The sequence below is a fragment of the Stenella coeruleoalba genome (genome assembly GCF_951394435.1).
Source record: "Stenella coeruleoalba genome assembly, chromosome: 6".
In the NCBI taxonomy this organism is placed as follows: domain Eukaryota; kingdom Metazoa; phylum Chordata; class Mammalia; order Artiodactyla; family Delphinidae; genus Stenella; species Stenella coeruleoalba.
Window position 1 is genome coordinate 22984053 of NC_137151.1, and position 20491 is coordinate 23004543.

The 20491-nt window shown below is 43.7% G+C and overlaps 1 long non-coding RNA gene across 35 annotated transcripts in view; it reads right to left on the bottom strand.

The window, feature by feature from the left end:
• The window catches only part of LOC307187927, a 3519425-nt gene that overhangs the window by 611962 nt on the left and 2886972 nt on the right, over positions 1 to 20491 (bottom strand). The window contains exon 9 of one of the 35 annotated variants that reach the window (XR_013828733.1): positions 12986 to 13047. The exons of the other annotated variants lie outside the window; for them this stretch is intronic. This is a non-coding gene — a long non-coding RNA (uncharacterized lncRNA). Of the gene's footprint in view, positions 1 to 12985; positions 13048 to 20491 lie in introns of those variants that run through there. 35 annotated transcript variants of the gene reach the window in all.

Below are 20491 nucleotides of genomic sequence, written 5' to 3' on the forward strand. Positions count from 1 at the left end.
TCAAAAGGGCCATCTGAAAAAAGTGTAAAATCCAGAAAGGCAGGACAGGCCATGGAGAACTGGGAGCCTTGTTATGCTGATGGGCGGGATGTAAATTGCCAACAGACACTCGGGAGAAGTGTATGGTGTTTCCTGAAACATCTAAAAAACAAAGCAACAGAGCCTAGGGCACTGCCACTTATGGTCCTATAGCTTAGGGAAATTAAAATCAAAAAGACACAGCCACCCCAAAGTTTGGGACGCCTCTGTTTACAAGAACCTCATTTACAGTACAAGCTCAACATCGCAGAAAGTGAAAAATGGATAAAGAAGTTGTGGTATTTAGTTACAAAGCAATATCACTCAGCAATGAAATCTATGTCATCAGTCCCATAGCATCACAATGAGTGGATTCAGGTATGATGATTCTAACTGAAATAAGTCACACAGAAAAAGAAACATCATAAGATATCAGTAATACACGGAATGTAAACTTGGCTACACAGGAACTGAATTACAGAACAGAACAGGGTCTCAAATTTAGAAAACCAACTTATGCTTGCTTAAGGGTAAAGGTGAGTTGGGGTGCTGCATAAAACCAGAGATTGAAATGAGCACAGATAAAGTTCCTTAAGTCAAATATGGAATAGACAAGAGCTACTCCTTGCTCAACGAAATGGACTCAACACCGCATATTAAACGCCTAAGAATGTACCTGACTAGTAAGTATCGTAAAACCTATGGATTGCTATGTCTCCGAAAGAGAATCAAGCATGTGTACAGGGGCATAAACGCAGCAGTGATAGGATTGGAGAGGTTCGGTGAGCAAATGAAGACCCTTTGAAGTCATATTGCATGGTACCCATTACACGGGTCTTAACTCTCCAGGTTTAAGGTATTCTTCCTTCAGCTAAAACATGCATGTGGAACCCAAGAATGATCAACCATGTGAACGGGAGACGTGTTCAAATATGTCTCAGTTTTCCTCCCCTGGTACTCGGGTGCAACATTCCAGACGCTTTACTAACACTCTCCCCACTTGGAGAGTCAGCGCCTTTAACCTCCTGTTTGGCCCAGTTTGCAATTTCTGCGGAAGATGAACAGGAATAGCGAGAACCAATGAGAGGCTAGCTGGAGGTGTCTGGACGGGCAAATTTAACTCTCATTTCCCACCAGGAAGAGGAAATAACCAAAGGCTCAGCGTGCCGTGCCGGAACCAGATTAGGGCCTGAAGCCATCCTGCGGTGTTGCGGCCAGGTCACAAGTAAGCAAGTTGAAGAAAGGAGCTCAGGGGCACTGTAATTCACAAACCTGCAGAGTTATAAATGACAGCTATCGTCCAAAAATAGACTGAAGTAAGGCTGCCAGGAGGACTTGAAAGCGGGGCAGAATTGCAGGAAACCGATTTCAGGAGGTAGACTGGAATTGCATTGAAAGCATAGGAAAAGAGGCAGAACGTCCACAATGATGCACTTGGCCAAAAAGGGCGTATGCGTTTTTTCCTGAATATATTCAGGAAAAAACGCATACGCCCTTTTTGGCCAACCAAGCAAGCTTGCAAAGGAAATCTGCACTACAATGAAGTCTCACTTCCCCCCGGTCAAAAGGGCCATCTGAAAAAAGTGTAAAATCCAGAAAGGCAGGACAGGCCATGGAGAACGGGGAGCCTTGTTATGCTGATGGGCGGGATGTAAATTGCCAACAGACACTTGGGAGAAGTGTATGGTGTTTCCTGAAACATCTAAAAAACAAAGCAACAGAGCCTAGGGCACTTCCACTTATGGTCCTATAGCTTAGGGAAATTAAAATCAAAAAGACACAGCCACCCCAAAGTTTGGAATGGCTCTGTTTACAAGAACCTCGTTTACAGTACAAGTTCAACATCGCAGAAAGTGAGAAATGGATAAAGAAGTTGTGGTATTCACTTACAAAGCAATATCACTCAGCAATGAAATCTATGTCATCAGGCCCTTAGCTGCACAATGAGTGGATTCAGGTATGATGATTCTAACTGAAATAAGTCACACAGAAAAAGAAACATCATAAGATATCAGTAATACACGGAATGGAAACTTGGCTACACAGGAACTGAATTACAGAACAGAACAGGGTCTCAAATTTCGAAAACCATCTTATGCTTGCTTAAGGGTAAAGGTGAGTTGGGGTGCTGCATAAAACCAGAGATTGAAATGAGCACAGATAAAGTTCCTTAAGCCAAATATGGAATAGACAAGAGCTACTCCTTGCTCAACGAAATGGACTCAACACCGCATATTAAACGCCTAAGAATGTACCTGACTAGTAAGTATCTTAAAACCTATGGATTGCTATGTCTCCGAAAGAGAATCAAGCATGTGTACAGGGGCATAAACGCAGCAGTGATAGGATTGGAGAGGTTCGGTGAGCAAATGAAGACCCTTTGAAGTCATACTGCATGGTACCCATTCCACGGGTCTTAACTCTCCAGGTTTAAGGTATTTTTCCTTCAGCTAAAACATGCATGTGGAACCTAAGTATGATCAACCATGTGAACGGGAGACGTGTTCAAATATGTCTCAGTTTTCCTCCCCTGGTACTCGGGTGCAACATTCCAGACGCTTTACTAACACTCTCCCCACTTGGAGAGTCAGTCCCTTTAACCTCCTGTTTGGCCCAGTTTGCAATTTCTGCGGAAGATGAACAGGAATAGCGAGAACCAATGAGAGACTAGCTGGAGGTGTCTGGACGGGCAAATTTAACTCTCATTTCCCACCAGGAAGAGGAAATAACCAAAGGCTCAGCGTGCCGTGCCGGAAGCAGATTAGGGCCTGAAGCCATCCTGCGGTGTTGCGGCCAGCTCAAAAGAAAGCGAGTTGAAGAAAGGAGCTCAGGGGCACTGTAATTCACAAACCTGCAGAGTTATAAATGACAGCTATCGTCCAAAAATATACTGAAGTAAGGCTGCCAAGAGGACTTGAAAGCGGGGCAGAATTGCAGGAAACCGATTTCAGGAGGTAGACTGGAATTGCATTGAAAGCATAGGAAAAGAGGCAGAACGTCCACAATGATGCACTTGGCCAAAAAGGGCGTATGCATTTTTTCCTGAATATATTCAGGAAAAAACACATACGCCCTTTTTGGCCAACCAAGCAAGCTTGCAAAGGAAATCTGCACTACAATGAAGTCTCACTTCCCCCCGGTCAAAAGGGCCATCTGAAAAAAGTGTAAAATCCAGAAAGGCAGGACAGGCCATGGAGAACTGGGAGCCTTGTTATGCTGATGGGCGGGATGTAAATTGCCAACAACCACTCGGGAGAAGTGTATGGTGTTTCCTGAAACATCTAAAAAACAAAGCAACAGAACCTAGGGCACTTCCACTTATGGTCCTATAGCTTAGGGAAATTAAAATCAAAAAGACACAGCCACCCCAAAGTTTGGAACGGCTCTGTTTACAAGAACCTCGTTTACAGTACAAGTTCAACATCGCAGAAAGTGAAAAATGGATAAAGAAGTTGTGGTATTTACTTACAAAGCAATATCACTCAGCAATGAAATCTGTGTCATCAGGCCCTTAGCAGCACAATGAGTGGATTCAGGTATGATGATTCTAACTGAAGTAAGTCACACAGAAAAAGAAACATCATAAGATATCAGTAATACACGGAATTTAAACTTGGCTACACAGGAACTGAATTACAGAACAGAACAGGGTCTCAAATTTAGAAAACCAACTTATTCTTGCTTAAGGGAAAAGGTGAGTTGGGGCGCTGCATAAAAACAGAGATTGAAATGAGCACAGATAAAGTTCCTTAAGCCAAATATGGAATAGACAAGAGCTACTCCTTGCTCAACGAAATGGACCCAACACCCCATATTAAACGCCTAAGAATGTACCTGACTAGTAAGTATCTTAAAACCTATGGATTGCTATGTCTCCGAAAGAGAATCAAGCATGTGTACAGGGGCATAAACGCAGCAGTGATAGGATTGGAGAGGTTCGGTGAGCAAATGAAGACCCTTTGAAGTCATATTGCATGGTACCCATTACACGGGTCTTAACTCTCCAGGTTTAAGGTATTTTTCCTTCAGCTAAAACATGCATGTGGAACCTAAGTATGATCAACCATGTGAACGGGAGACGTGTTCAAATATGTCTCAGTTTTCCTTCCCTGGTACTCGGGTGCAACATTCCAGACGCTTTACTAACATTCTCCCCACTTGGAGAGTCAGTCCCTTTAACCTCCTGTTTGGCCCAGTTTGCAATTTCTGCGGAAGATGAACAGGAATAGCGAGAACCAATGAGAGACTAGCTGGAGGTGTCTGGACGGGCAAATTTAACTCTCATTTCCCACCAGGAAGAGGAAATAACCAAAGGCTCAGCGTGCCGTGCCGGAAGCAGATTAGGGCCTGAAGCCATCCTGCGGTGTTGCGGCCAGCTCAAAAGAAAGCGAGTTGAAGAAAGGAGCTCAGGGGCACTGTAATTCACAAACCTGCAGAGTTATAAATGACAGCTATCGTCCAAAAATAGACTGAAGTAAGGCTGCCAAGAGGACTTGAAAGCGGGGCAGAATTGCAGGAAACCGATTTCAGGAGGTAGACTGGAATTGCATTGAAAGCATAGGAAAAGAGGCAGAACGTCCACAATGATGCACTTGGCCAAAAAGGGCGTATGCGTTTTATCCTGAATATATTCAGGAAAAAACGCATACGCCCTTTTTGGCCAACCAAGCAAGCTTGCAAAGGAAATCTGCACTACAATGAAGTCTCACTTCCCCCCGGTCAAAAGGGCCATCTGTAAAAAGTGTAAAATCCAGAAAGGCAGAACAGGCCATGGAGAACTGGGAGCCTTGTTATGCTGATGGGCGGGATGTAAATTGCCAACAACCACTCGGGAGAAGTGTATGGTGTTTCCTGAAACATCTAAAAAACAAAGCAACAGAGCCTAGGGCACTGCCACTTATGGTCCTATAGCTTAGGGAAATTAAAATCAAAAAGACACAGCCACCCCAAAGTTTGGGACGCCTCTGTTTACAAGAACCTCGTTTTCCGTACAAGTTCAACATCGCAGAAAGTGAAAAATGGATAAAGAAGTTGTGGTATTTACTTACAAAGCAATATCACTCAGCAATGAAATCTATGTCATCAGGCCCTTAGCAGCACAATGAGTGGATTCAGGTATGATGATTCTAACTGAAATAAGTCACACAGAAAAAGAAATATCATAAGATATCAGTAATACACGGAATGTAAACTTGGCTACACAGGAACTGAATTACAGAACAGAACAGGGACTCAAATTTAGAAAACCAACTTATGCTTGCTTAAGGGGAAAGGTGAGTTGGGGTGCTGCATAAAACCAGAGATTGAAATGAGCACAGATAAAGTTCCTTAAGCCAAATATGGAATAGACAAGAGCTACTCCTTGCTCAACGAAATGGACTCAACACCGCATATTAAACGCCTAAGAATGTACCTGACTAGTAAGTATCTTAAAACCTATGGATTGCTATGTCTCCGAAAGAGAATCAAGCATGTGTACAGGGGCATAAACGCAGCAGTGATAGGATTGGAGAGGTTCGGTGAGCAAATGAAGACCCTTTGAAGTCATATTGCATGGTACCCATTCCACGGGTTTCAACTACCCAGGTTTAAGGTATTCTTCCTTCAGCTAAAACATGCATGTGGAACCTAGAGTATGATCAACCATGTGATCGGGAGACGTGTTCAAATATGTCTCAGTTTTCCTCCCCTGGTACTCGGGTGCAACATTCCAGACGCTTTACTAACACTCTCCCGACTTGGAGAGTCAGTCCCTTTAACCTCCTTTTTGGCCCAGTTTGCAATTTCTGCGGAAGATGAACAGGAATAGCGAGAACCAATGAGAGACTAGCTGGAGGTGTCTGGTCGGGCAAATTTAACTCTCATTTCCCACCAGGAAGAGGAATTAACAAAAGGCTCAGCATGCCGGGCCGGAACCAGATTAGGGCCTGAAGCCATCCTGCGGTGTTGCGGCCAGGTCACAAGAAAGCGAGTTGAAAAAAGGAGCTCAGGGGCACTGTAATTCACAAACCTGCAGAGTTATAAATGACAGCTATCGTCCAAAAATAGACTGAAGTAAGGCTGCCAAGAGGACTTGAAAGCGGGGCAGAATTGCAGGAAACCGATTTCAGGAGGCAGACTGGAATTGCATTGAAAGCATAGGAAAAGAGGCAGAACGTCCACAATGATGCACTTGGCCAAAAAGGGCGTATGCGTTTTTTCCTGAATATATTCAGGAAAAAACACATACGCCCTTTTTGGCCAACCAAGCAAGCTTGCAAAGGAAATCTGCACTACAATGAAGTCTCACTTCCCCCCAGTCAAAAGGGCCATCTGAAAAAAGTGTAAAATCCAGAAAGGCAGGACAGGCCATGGAGAACTGGGAGCCTTGTTATGCTGATGGGCGGGATGTAAATTGCCAACAACCACTCGGGAGAAGTGTATGGTGTTTCCTGAAACATCTAAAAAACAAAGCAACAGAGCCTAGGGCACTTCCACTTATGGTCCTATAGCTTAGGGAAATTAAAATCAAAAAGACACAGCCACCCCAAAGTTTGGAACGGCTCTGTTTACAAGAACCTCGTTTACAGTACAAGTTCAACATCGCAGAAAGTGAAAAATGGATAAAGAAGTTGTGGTATTTACTTACAAAGCAATATCACTCAGCAATGAAATCTGTGTCATCAGGCCCTTAGCAGCACAATGAGTGGATTCAGGTATGATGATTCTAACTGAAGTAAGTCACACAGAAAAAGAAACATCATAAGATATCAGTAATACACGGAATTTAAACTTGGCTACACAGGAACTGAATTACAGAACAGAACAGGGTCTCAAATTTAGAAAACCAACTTATTCTTGCTTAAGGGAAAAGGTGAGTTGGGGCGCTGCATAAAAACAGAGATTGAAATGAGCACAGATAAAGTTCCTTAAGCCAAATATGGAATAGACAAGAGCTACTCCTTGCTCAACGAAATGGACCCAACACCCCATATTAAACGCCTAAGAATGTACCTGACTAGTAAGTATCTTAAAACCTATGGATTGCTATGTCTCCGAAAGAGAATCAAGCATGTGTACAGGGGCATAAACGCAGCAGTGATAGGATTGGAGAGGTTCGGTGAGCAAATGAAGACCCTTTGAAGTCATATTGCATGGTACCCATTCCACGGGTTTCAACTACCCAGGTTTAAGGTATTCTTCCTTCAGCTAAAACATGCATGTGGAACCTAGAGTATGATCAACCATGTGATCGGGAGACGTGTTCAAATATGTCTCAGTTTTCCTCCCCTGTTACTCGGGTGCAACATTCCAGACGCTTTACTAACACTCTCCCCACTTGGAGAGTCAGTCCCTTTAACCTCCTGTTTGGCCCAGTTTGCAATTTCTGCAGAAGATGAACAGGAATAGCGAGAACCAATGAGAGGTTAGCTGGAGGTGTCTGGACGGGCAAATTTAACTCTCATTTCCCACCAGGAAGAGGAATTAACAAAAGGCTCAGCATGCCGGGCCGGAACCAGATTAGGGCCTGAAGCCATCCTGCGGTGTTGCGGCCAGGTCACAAGAAAGCGAGTTGAAGAAAGGAGCTCAGGGGCACTGTAATTCACAAACCTGCAGAGTTATAAATGACAGCTATCGTCCAAAAATAGACTGAAGTAAGTCTGTCAAGAGGACTTGAAAGCGGGGCAGAATTGCAGGAAACCGATTTCAGGAGGTAGACTGGAATTGCATTGAAAGCATAGGAAAAGAGGCAGAACGTCCACAATGATGCACTTGGCCAAAAAGGGCGTATGCATTTTTTCCTGAATATATTCAGGAAAAAACACATACGCCCTTTTTGGCCAACCAAGCAAGCTTGCAAAGGAAATCTGCACTACAATGAAGTCTCACTTCCCCCCGGTCAAAAGGGCCATCTGAAAAAAGTGTAAAATCCAGAAAGGCAGGACAGGCCATGGAGAACTGGGAGCCTTGTTATGCTGATGGGCGGGATGTAAATTGCCAACAACCACTCGGGAGAAGTGTATGGTGTTTCCTGAAACATCTAAAAAACAAAGCAACAGAACCTAGGGCACTTCCACTTATGGTCCTATAGCTTAGGGAAATTAAAATCAAAAAGACACAGCCACCCCAAAGTTTGGAACGGCTCTGTTTACAAGAACCTCGTTTACAGTACAAGTTCAACATCGCAGAAAGTGAAAAATGGATAAAGAAGTTGTGGTATTTACTTACAAAGCAATATCACTCAGCAATGAAATCTGTGTCATCAGGCCCTTAGCAGCACAATGAGTGGATTCAGGTATGATGATTCTAACTGAAGTAAGTCACACAGAAAAAGAAACATCATAAGATATCAGTAATACACGGAATTTAAACTTGGCTACACAGGAACTGAATTACAGAACAGAACAGGGTCTCAAATTTAGAAAACCAACTTATTCTTGCTTAAGGGAAAAGGTGAGTTGGGGCGCTGCATAAAAACAGAGATTGAAATGAGCACAGATAAAGTTCCTTAAGCCAAATATGGAATAGACAAGAGCTACTCCTTGCTCAACGAAATGGACCCAACACCCCATATTAAACGCCTAAGAATGTACCTGACTAGTAAGTATCTTAAAACCTATGGATTGCTATGTCTCCGAAAGAGAATCAAGCATGTGTACAGGGGCATAAACGCAGCAGTGATAGGATTGGAGAGGTTCGGTGAGCAAATGAAGACCCTTTGAAGTCATATTGCATGGTACCCATTACACGGGTCTTAACTCTCCAGGTTTAAGGTATTTTTCCTTCAGCTAAAACATGCATGTGGAACCTAAGTATGATCAACCATGTGAACGGGAGACGTGTTCAAATATGTCTCAGTTTTCCTCCCCTGGTACTCGGGTGCAACATTCCAGACGCTTTACTAACACTCTCCCCACTTGGAGAGTCAGTCCCTTTAACCTCCTGTTTGGCCCAGTTTGCAATTTCTGCGGAAGATGAACAGGAATAGCGAGAACCAATGAGAGACTAGCTGGAGGTGTCTGGACGGGCAAATTTAACTCTCATTTCCCACCAGGAAGAGGAAATAACCAAAGGCTCAGCGTGCCGTGCCGGAAGCAGATTAGGGCCTGAAGCCATCCTGCGGTGTTGCGGCCAGCTCAAAAGAAAGCGAGTTGAAGAAAGGAGCTCAGGGGCACTGTAATTCACAAACCTGCAGAGTTATAAATGACAGCTATCGTCCAAAAATATACTGAAGTAAGGCTGCCAAGAGGACTTGAAAGCGGGGCAGAATTGCAGGAAACCGATTTCAGGAGGTAGACTGGAATTGCATTGAAAGCATAGGAAAAGAGGCAGAACGTCCACAATGATGCACTTGGCCAAAAAGGGCGTATGCGTTTTATCCTGAATATATTCAGGAAAAAACGCATACGCCCTTTTTGGCCAACCAAGCAAGCTTGCAAAGGAAATCTGCACTACAATGAAGTCTCACTTCCCCCCGGTCAAAAGGGCCATCTGAAAAAAGTGTAAAATCCAGAAAGGCAGAACAGGCCATGGAGAACTGGGAGCCTTGTTATGCTGATGGGCGGGATGTAAATTGCCAACAACCACTCGGGAGAAGTGTATGGTGTTTCCTGAAACATCTAAAAAACAAAGCAACAGAGCCTAGGGCACTGCCACTTATGGTCCTATAGCTTAGGGAAATTAAAATCAAAAAGACACAGCCACCCCAAAGTTTGGGATGCCTCTGTTTACAAGAACCTCGTTTACAGTACAAGTTCAACATCGCAGAAAGTGAAAAATGGATAAAGAAGTTGTGGTATTTACTTACAAAGCAATATCACTCAGCAATGAAATCTATGTCATCAGTCCCTTAGCATCACAATGAGTGGATTCAGGTATGATGATTCTAACTGAAATAAGTCACACAGAAAAAGAAACATCATAAGATATCAGTAATACACGGAATGTAAACTTGGCTACACAGGAACTGAATTACAGAACAGAACAGGGTCTCAAATTTAGAAAACCAACTTATGCTTGCTTAAGGGTAAAGGTGAGTTGGGGTGCTGCATAAAACCAGAGATTGAAATGAGCACAGATAAAGTTCCTTAAGCCAAATATGGAATAGACAAGAGCTACTCCTTGCTCAACGAAATGGACTCAACACCGCATATTAAACGCCTAAGAATGTACCTGACTAGTAAGTATCTTAAAACCTATGGATTGCTATGTCTCCAAAAGAGAATCAAGCATGTGTACAGGGGCATAAACGCAGCAGTGATAGGATTGGAGAGGTTCGGTGAGCAAATGAAGACCCTTTGAAGTCATATTGCGTGGTACCCATTACACGGGTCTCAACTCTCCAGGTTTAAGGTATTCTTCCTTCAGCTAAAACATTCATGTGGAACCCAGAGTATGTTCAACCATGTGAACGGGAGACGTGTTCAAATATGTCTCAGTTTTCCTCCCCTGGTACTCGGGTGCAACATTCCAGACGCTTTACTAACACTCTCCCGACTAGGAGAGTCAGTCCCTTTAACCTCCTGTTTGGCCCAGTTTGCAATTTCTGCGGAAGATGAACAGGAATAGCGAGAACCAATGAGAGACTAGCTGGAGGTGTCTGGACGGGCAAATTTAACTCTCATTTCCCACCAGGAAGAGGAAATAACCAAAGGCTCAGCGTGCCGTACCGGAACCAGATTAGGGCCTGAAGCCATCCTGCGGTGTTGCGGCCAGCTCAAAAGAAAGCGAGTTGAAGAAAGGAGCTCAGGGGCACTGTAATTCACAAACCTGCAGAGTTATAAATGACAGCTATCGTCCAAAAATAGACTGAAGTAAGGCTGCCAAGAGGACTTGAAAGCGGGACAGAATTGCAGGAAACCGATTTCAGGAGGTAGACTGGAATTGCATTGAAAGCATAGGAAAAGAGGCAGAACGTCCACAATGATGCACTTGGCCAAAAAGGGCGTATGCGTTTTTTCCTGAATATATTCAGGAAAAAACGCATACGCCCTTTTTGGCCAACCAAGCAAGCTTGCAAAGGAAATCTGCACTACAATGAAGTCTCACTTCCCCCCAGTCAAAAGGGCCATCTGAAAAAAGTGTAAAATCCAGAAAGGCAGGACAGGCCATGGAGAACTGGGAGCCTTGTTATGCTGATGGGCGGGATGTAAATTGCCAACAACCACTCGGGAGAAGTGTATGGTGTTTCCTGAAACATCTAAAAAACAAAGCAACAGAGCCTAGGGCACTGCCACTTATGGTCCTATAGCTTAGGGAAATTAAAATCATAAAGACACAGCCACCCCAAAATTTGGGACGCCTCTGTTTACAAGAACCTCATTTACAGTACAAGTTCAACATCGCAGAAAGTGAAAAATGGATAAAGAAGTTGTGGTATTTACTTACAAAGCAATATCACTCAGCAATGAAATCTATGTCATCAGGCCCTTAGCAGCACAATGAGAGGATTCAGGTATGATGATTCTAACTGAAATAAGTCACACAGAAAAAGAAACATCATAAGATATCAGTAATACACGGAATGTAAACTTGGCTACACAGGAACTGAATTACAGAACAGAACAGGGTCTCAAATTTAGAAAACCAACTTATGCTTGCTTAAGGGTAAAGGTGAGTTGGGGTGCTGCATAAAACCAGAGATTGAAATGAGCACAGATAAAGTTCCTTAAGCCAAATATGGAATAGACAAGAGCTACTCCTTGCTCAACGAAATGGACTCAACACCGCATATTAAACGCCTAAGAATGTACCTGACTAGTAAGTATCTTAAAACCTATGGATTGCTATGTCTCCAAAAGAGAATCAAGCATGTGTACAGGGGCATAAACGCAGCAGTGATAGGATTGGAGAGGTTCGGTGAGCAAATGAAGACCCTTTGAAGTCATATTGCATGGTACCCATTACACGGGTCTCAACTCTCCAGGTTTAAGGTATTCTTCCTTCAGCTAAAACGTGCATGTGGAACCCAGAGTATGTTCAACCATGTGAACGGGAGACGTGTTCAAATATGTCTCAGTTTTCCTCCCCTGGTACTCGGGTGCAACATTCCAGACGCTTTACTAACACTCTCCCGACTAGGAGAGTCAGTCCCTTTAACCTCCTGTTTGGCCCAGTTTGCAATTTCTGCAGAAGATGAACAGGAATAGCGAGAACCAATGAGAGACTAGCTGGAGGTGTCTGGACGGGCAAATTTAACTCTCATTTCCCACCAGGAAGAGGAAATAACCAAAGGCTCAGCGTGCTGTACCGGAACCAGATTAGGGCCTGAAGCCATCCTGCGGTGTTGCGGCCAGCTCAAAAGAAAGCGAGTTGAAGAAAGGAGCTCAGGGGCACTGTAATTCACAAACCTGCAGAGTTATAAATGACAGCTATCGTCCAAAAATAGACTGAAGTAAGGCTGCCAAGAGGACTTGAAAGCGGGACAGAATTGCAGGAAACCGATTTCAGGAGGTAGACTGGAATTGCATTGAAAGCATAGGAAAAGAGGCAGAACGTCCACAATGATGCACTTGGCCAAAAAGGGCGTATGCGTTTTTTCCTGAATATATTCAGGAAAAAACGCATACGCCCTTTTTGGCCAACCAAGCAAGCTTGCAAAGGAAATCTGCACTACAATGAAGTCTCACTTCCCCCCGGTCAAAAGGGCCATCTGAAAAAAGTGTAAAATCCAGAAAGGCAGGACAGACCATGGAGAACTGGGAGCCTTGTTATGCTGATGGGCGGGATGTAAATTGCCAACAACCACTCGGGAGAAGTGTATGGTGTTTCCTGAAACATCTAAAAAACAAAGCAACAGAGCCTAGGGCACTGCCACTTATGGTCCTATAGCTTAGGGAAATTAAAATCATAAAGACACAGCCACCCCAAAGTTTGGGACGCCTCTGTTTACAAGAACCTCATTTACAGTACAAGTTCAACATCGCAGAAAGTGAAAAATGGATAAAGAAGTTGTGGTATTTACTTACAAAGCAATATCACTCAGCAATGAAATCTATGTCATCAGGCCCTTAGCAGCACCATGAGTGGATTCAGGTATGATGATTCTAACTGAAATAAGTCACACAGAAAAAGAAACATCATAAGATATCAGTAATACACGGAATGTAAACTTGGCTACACAGGAACTGAATTACAGAACAGAACAGGGTCTCAAATTTAGAAAACCAACTTATGCTTGCTTAAGGGGAAAGGTGAGTTGGGGTGCTGCATAAAACCAGAGATTGAAATGAGCACAGATAAAGTTCCTTAAGCCAAATATGGAGTAGACAAGAGCTACTCCTTGCTCAAAGAAATGGACTCAGCACCGCATATTAAACGCTTAAGAATGTACCTGACTAGTAAGTATCTTAAAACCTATGGATTGCTAAGTCTCCGAAAGAGAATCAAGCATGTGTACAGGGGCATAAACGCAGCAGTGATAGGATTTGAGAGGTTCTTGAGCAAATGAAGACCCTTTGAAGTCATATTGCATGGTACCCATTCCACGGGTTTCAACTACCCAGGTTTAAGGTATTCTTCCTTCAGCTAAAACATGCATGTGGAACCTAGAGTATGATCAACCATGTTATCGGGAGTCGTTTTCAAATATGTCTCAGTTTTCGTACCCTGGTACTCGGGTGCAGCATTCCAGACGCTTTACTAACACTCTCCCCACTTGGAGAGTCAGTCCCTTTAACCTCCTTTTTGGCCCAGTTTGCAATTTCTGCGGAAGATGAACAGGAATAGCGAGAACCAATGAGAGACTAGCTGGAGGTGTCTGGATGGGCAAATTTAACTCTCATTTCCCACCAGGAAGAGGAATTATCCAAAGGCTCAGCGTGCCATGCCAGAACCAGATTAGGGCCTGAAGCCATCCTGCGGTGTTGCGGCCAGGTCACAAGAAAGCGAGTTGAAGAAAGGAGCTCAGGGGCACTGTAATTCACAAACCTGCAGAGTTATAAATGACAGCTATTGTCCAAAAATAGACTGAAGTAAGGCTGCCAAGAGGACTTGAAAGCGGGGCAGAATTGCAGGAAACCGATTTCAGGAGGTAGACTGGAATTGCATTGAAAGCATAGGAAAAGAGGCAGAACGTCCACAATGATGCACTTGGCCAAAAAGGGCGTATGCGTTTTTTCCTGAATATATTCAGGAAAAAACGCATACGCCCTTTTTGGCCAACCAAGCAAACTTGCAAAGGAAATCTGCACTACAATGAAGTCTCACTTCTCCCCGGTCAAAAGGGCCATCTGAAAAAAGTGTAAAATCCAGAAAGGCAGGACAGGCCATGGAGAACTGGGAGCCTTGTTATGCTGATAGGCGGGATGTAAATTGCCAACAGACACTCAGGAGAAGTGTATGGTGTTTCCTGAAACATCTATAAAACAAAGGAACAGAGCCTAGGGCACTTCCACTTATGGTCCTATAGATTAGGGAAATTAAAATCAAAAAGACACAGCCACCCCAAAGTTTGGGACGCCTCTGTTTACAAGAACCTCGTTTTCCGTACAAGTTCAATATCACAGAAAGTGAAAAATGGATAAAGAACTTGTGGTACTTACGTACAATGCAGTATCACTCAGCAATGAAATCTATGTCATCAGGCCCGTAGCAGCATAATGAGTGGATTCAGGTACGATGATTCTAACTGAAATAAGTCACACAGAAAAAGAAACATCATAAGATATCACTAATACACGGAATGTAAACTTGGCTACACAGGAACTGCATTCCAAAACAGAACAGGGTCTCAAATTTAGAATACCAACTTATGGTTGCTTAAGGGGAAAGGTGAGTTGGGGTGCTGCATAAAACCAGAGATTGAAATGAGCACAGATAAAGTTCCTTAAGCCATATATGGAATAGACAAGAGCTACTCCTTGCTCAACGAAATGGACTCAAAACCCCATATTAAACGAATAAGAATGTACCTGACTAGTAAGTATCTTAAAACCTATGGATTGCTATGTCTCCAAAAGAGAATCAAGCGTGTGTACAGGGGCATAAACGCAGCAGTGATAGGATTGGAGAGGTTCGGTGAGCAAATGAAGACCCTTTGAAGTCATATTGCATGGTACCCATTACACGGGTCTCAACTCTCCAGGTTTAAGGTATTCTTCCTTCAGCTAAAACATGCATGTGGAACCTAGAGTATGATCAACCATGTGAACGGGAGACGTGTTCAAATATGTCTCAGTTTTCCTCCCCTGGTACTCGGGTGCAACATTCCAGACGCTTTACTAACACTCTCCCGACTTGGAGAGTCAGTCCCTTTAACCTCCTTTTTGGCCCAGTTTGCAATTTCTGCGGAAGATGAACAGGAATAGCGAGAACCAATGAGAGACTAGCTGGAGGTGTCTGGATGGGCAAATTTAACTCTCATTTCCCACCAGTAAGAAGAATTAACCAAAGGCTCAGCATGCCGGGCCAGAACCAGATTAGGGCCTGAAGCCATCCTGCGGTGTTGCGGCCAGGTCACAAGAAAGCGAGTTGAAGAAAGGAGCTCAGGGGCACTGTAATTCACAAACCTGCAGAGTTATAAATGACAGCTATCGTCCAAAAATAGACTGAAGTAAGGCTGCCAAGAGGACTTGAAAGCGGGGCAGAATTGCAGGAAACCGATTTCAGGAGGTAGACTGGAATTGCATTGAAAGCATAGGAAAAGAGGCAGAACGTCCACAATGATGCACTTGGCCAAAAAGGGCGTATGCGTTTTATCCTGAATATATTCAGGAAAAAACGCATACGCCCTTTTTGGCCAACCAAGCAAGCTTGCAAAGGAAATCTGCACTACAATGAAGTCTCACTTCCCCCCGGTCAAAAGGGCCATCTGAAAAAAGTGTAAAATGCAGAAAGGCAGAACAGGCCATGGAGAACTGGGAGCCTTCTTATGCTGATGGGCGGGATGTAAATTGCCAACAACCACTCGGGAGAAGTGTATGGTGTTTCCTGAAACATCTAAAAAACAAAGCAACAGAGCCTAGGGCACTGCCACTTATGGTCCTATAGCTTAGGGAAATTAAAATCAAAAAGACACAGCCACCCCAAAGTTTGGGACGCCTCTGTTTACAATAACCTCGTTTACAGTACAAGTTCAACATCGCAGAAAGTGAAAAATGGATAAAGCAGTTGTGGTATTTACTTACAAAGCAATATCACTCAGCAATGAAATCTATGTCATCAGGCCCTTAGAAGCACAATGAGTGGATTCAGGTATGATGATTCTAACTGAAATAAGTCACACAGAAAAAGAAACATCATAAGATATCAGTAATACACGGAATGTAAACTTGGCTACACAGGAACTGAATTACAGAACAGAACAGGGTCTCAAATTTAGAAAACCAACTTATGCTTGCTTAAGTGTAAGGGTGAGTTGGGGTGCTGCATAAAACCAGAGATTGAAATGAGCACAGATAAAGTTCCTTAAGTCAAATATGGAATAGACAAGAGCTACTCCTTGCTCAACGAAATGGACTCAACACCGCATATTAAACGCCTAAGAATGTACCTGACTAGTAAGTATCGTAAAACCTATGGATTGCTATGTCTCCAAAAGAGAATCAAGCATGTGTACAGGGGCATAAATGCAGCAGTGATAGGATTGGAGAGGTTCGGTGAGCAAATGAAGACCCTTTGAAGTCATATTGCATGGTACCCATTACACGGGTCTCAACTCTCCAGGTTTAAGGTATTCTTCCTTCAGCTAAAACATGCATGTGGAACCCAAGTATGATCAACCATGTGAACGGGAGACGTGTTCAAATATGTCTCAGTTTTCCTCCCCTGGTACTCGGGTGCAACATTCCAGACGCTTTACTAACACTCTCCCCACTTGGAGAGTCAGTCCCTTTAACCTCCTGTTTGGCCCAGTTTGCAATTTCTGCGGAAGAAGAACAGGAATAGCGAGAACCAATGAGAGGCTAGCTGGAGGTGTCTGGACGGGCAAATTTAACTCTCATTTCCCACCAGGAAGAGGAAATAACCAAAGGCTCAGCGTGCCGTGCCGGAACCAGATTAGGGCCTGAAGCCATCCTGCGGTGTTGCGGCCAGGTCACAAGAAAGCGAGTTGAAGAAAGGAGCTCAGGGGCACTGTAATTCACAAACCTGCAGAGTTATAAATGACAGCTATCGTCCAAAAATAGACTGAAGTAAGGCTGCCAAGAGGACTTGAAAGCGGGGCAGAATTGCACGAAACCGATTTCAGGAGGTAGACTGGAATTGCATTGAAAGCATAGGAAAAGAGGCAGAACGTCCACAATGATGCACTTGGCCAAAAAGGGCGTATGCGTTTTTTCCTGAATATATTCAGGAAAAAACGCATACGCCCTTTTTGGCCAACCAAGCAAGCTTGCAAAGGAAATCTGCACTACAATGAAGTCTCACTTTCCCCCGGTCAAAAGGGCCATCTGAAAAAAGTGTAAAATCCAGAAAGGCTGGACAGGCCATGGAGAACTGGGAGCCTTGTTATGCTGATGGGCGGGATGTAAATTGCCAACAACCACTCGGGAGAAGTGTATGGTGTTTCCTGAAACATCTAAAAAACAAAGCAACAGAACCTAGGGCACTTCCACTTATGGTCCTATAGCTTAGGGAAATTAAAATCAAAAAGACACAGCCACCCCAAAGTTTGGAATGGCTCTGTTTACAAGAACCTCGTTTACAGTACAAGTTCAACATCGCAGAAAGTGAAAAATGGATAAAGAAGTTGTGGTATTTACTTACAAAGCAATATCACTCAGCAATGAAATCTGTGTCATCAGGCCCTTAGCAGCACAATGAGTGGATTCAGGTATGATGATTCTAACTGAAGTAAGTCACACAGAAAAAGAAACATCATAAGATATCAGTAATACACGGAATGGAAACTTGGCTACACAGGAACTGAATTACAGAACAGAACAGGGTCTCAAATTTAGAAAACCAACTTATGCTTGCTTAAGGGTAAAGGTGAGTTGGGGTGCTGCATAAAACCAGAGATTGAAATGAGCACAGATAAAGTTCCTTAAGTCAAATATGGAATAGACAAGAGCTACTCCTTGCTCAACGAAATGGACTCAACATCGCATATTAAACGCCTAAGAATGTACCTGACTAGTAAGTATCTTAAAACCTATGGATTGATATGTCTCCGAAAGAGAATCAAGCATGTGTACAGGGGCATAAACGCAGCAGTGATAGGATTGGAGAGGTTCGGTGAGCAAATGAAGACCCTTTGAAGTCATATTGCATGGTACCCATTACACGGGTCTTAACTCACCAGGTTTAAAGTATTCTTCCTTCAGCTAAAACATGCATGTGGAACCCAAGTATGATCAACCATGTGAACGGGAGACGTGTTCAAATATGTCTCAATTTTCCTCCCCTGGTACTCGGGTGCAACATTCCAGACGCTTTACTAACACTCTCCCCACTTGGAGAGTCAGCGCCTTTAACCTAATGTTTGGCCCAGTTTGCAATTTCTGCGGAAGATGAACAGGAATAGCGAGAACCAATGAGAGACTAGCTGGAGGTGTCTGGTCGGGCAAATTTAACTCTCATTTCCCACCAGGAAGAGGAAATAACCAAAGGCTCAGCGTGCCGTGCCGGAACCAGATTAGGGCCTGAAGCCATCCTGCGGTGTTGCGGCCAGCTCAAAAGAAAGCGAGTTGAAGAAAGGAACTCAGGGGCACTGTAATTCACAAACCTGCAGAGTTATAAATGACAGCTATCGTCCAAAAATAGACTGAAGTAAGGCTGCCAAGAAGACTTGAAAGCGGGGCAGAATTGCAGGAAACCGATTTCAGGAGGTAGACTGGAATTGCATTGAAAGCATAGGAAAAGAGGCAGAACGTCCACAATGATGCACTTGGCCAAAAAGGGCGTATGCGTTTTTTCCTGAATATATTCAGGAAAAAACGCATACGCCCTTTTTGGCCAACCAAGCAAGCTTGCAAAGGAAATCTGCACTACAATGAAGTCTCACTTCCCCCCGGTCAAAAGGGCCATCTGAAAAAAGTGTAAAATCCAGAAAGGCAGGACAGGCCATGGAGAACTGGGAGCCTTGTTATGCTGATGGGCGGGATGTAAATTGCCAACAGACACTCGGGAGAAGTGTATGGTGTTTCCTGAAACATCTAAAAAACAAAGCAACAGAGCCTAGGGCACTGCCACTTATGGTCCTATAGCTTAGGGAAATTAAAATCAAAAAGACACAGCCACCCCAAAGTTTGGAATGGATCTGTTTACAAGAACCTCGTTTACAGTACAAGTTCAACATCGCAGAAAGTGAAAAATGGATAAAGAAGTTGTGGTATTCACTTACAAATCAATATCACTCAGCAATGAAATCTATGTCATCAGGCCCTTAGCAGCACAATGAGTGGATTCAGGTACGATGATTCTAACTGAAATAAGTCACACAGAAAAAGAAACATCATAAGATATCAGTAATACACGGAATGGAAACTTGGCTACACAGGAACTGAATTACAGAACAGAACAGGGTCTCAAATTTAGAAAACCAACTTATGCTTGCTTAAGGGTAAAGGTGAGTTGGGGTGCTGCATAAAACCAGAGATTGAAATGAGCACAGATAAAGTTCCTTAAGCCAAATATGGAATAGACAAGAGCTACTCCTTGCTCAACGAAATGGACTCAACACCCCATATTAAACGCCTAAGGATGTACCTGACTAGTAAGTATCTTAAAACCTATGGATTGCTATGTCTCCAAAAGAGAATCAAGAGTGTGTACAGGGGCATAAATGCAGCAGTGATAGGATTGGAGAGGTTCGGTGAGCAAATGAAGACCCTTTGAAGTCATATTTCATGGTACCCATTACACGGGTCTCAACTCTCCAGGTTTAAGGTATTCTTCCTTCAGCTAAAACATGCATGTGGAACCCAGAGTATGATCAACCATGTGAACGGGAGACGTGTTCAAATATGTCTCAGTTTTCCTCCCCTGGTACACGGGTGCAACATTCCAGACACTTTACTAACACTCTCCCGACAGGGAGAGTCATTCCCTTTAACCTCCTGTTTGGCCCAGTTTGCAATTTCTGCGGAAGATGAACAGGAATAGTGAGAACCAATGAGAGGCTAGCTGGAGGTGTCTGGACGGGCAAATTTAACTCTCATTTCCCACCAGGAAGAGGAAATAACCAAAGGCTCAGCGTGCCGTGCCGGAACCAGATTAGGGCCTGAAGCCATCCTGCGGTGTTGCGGCCAGCTCAAAAGAAAGCGAGTTGAAGAAAGGAGCTCAGGGGCACTGTAATTCACAAACCTGCAGAGTTATAAATGACAGCTATCGTCCAAAAATAGACTGAAGTAAGGCTGCCAAGAGGACTTGAAAGCGGGACAGAATTGCAGGAAACCGATTTCAGGAGGTAGACTGAAATTGCATTGAAAGCATAGGAAAAGAGGCAGAACGTCCACAATGATGCACTTGGCCAAAAAGGGCGTATGTGTTTTTTCCTGAATATATTCAGGAAAAAACGCATACGCCCTTTTTGGCAAACCAAGCAAGCTTG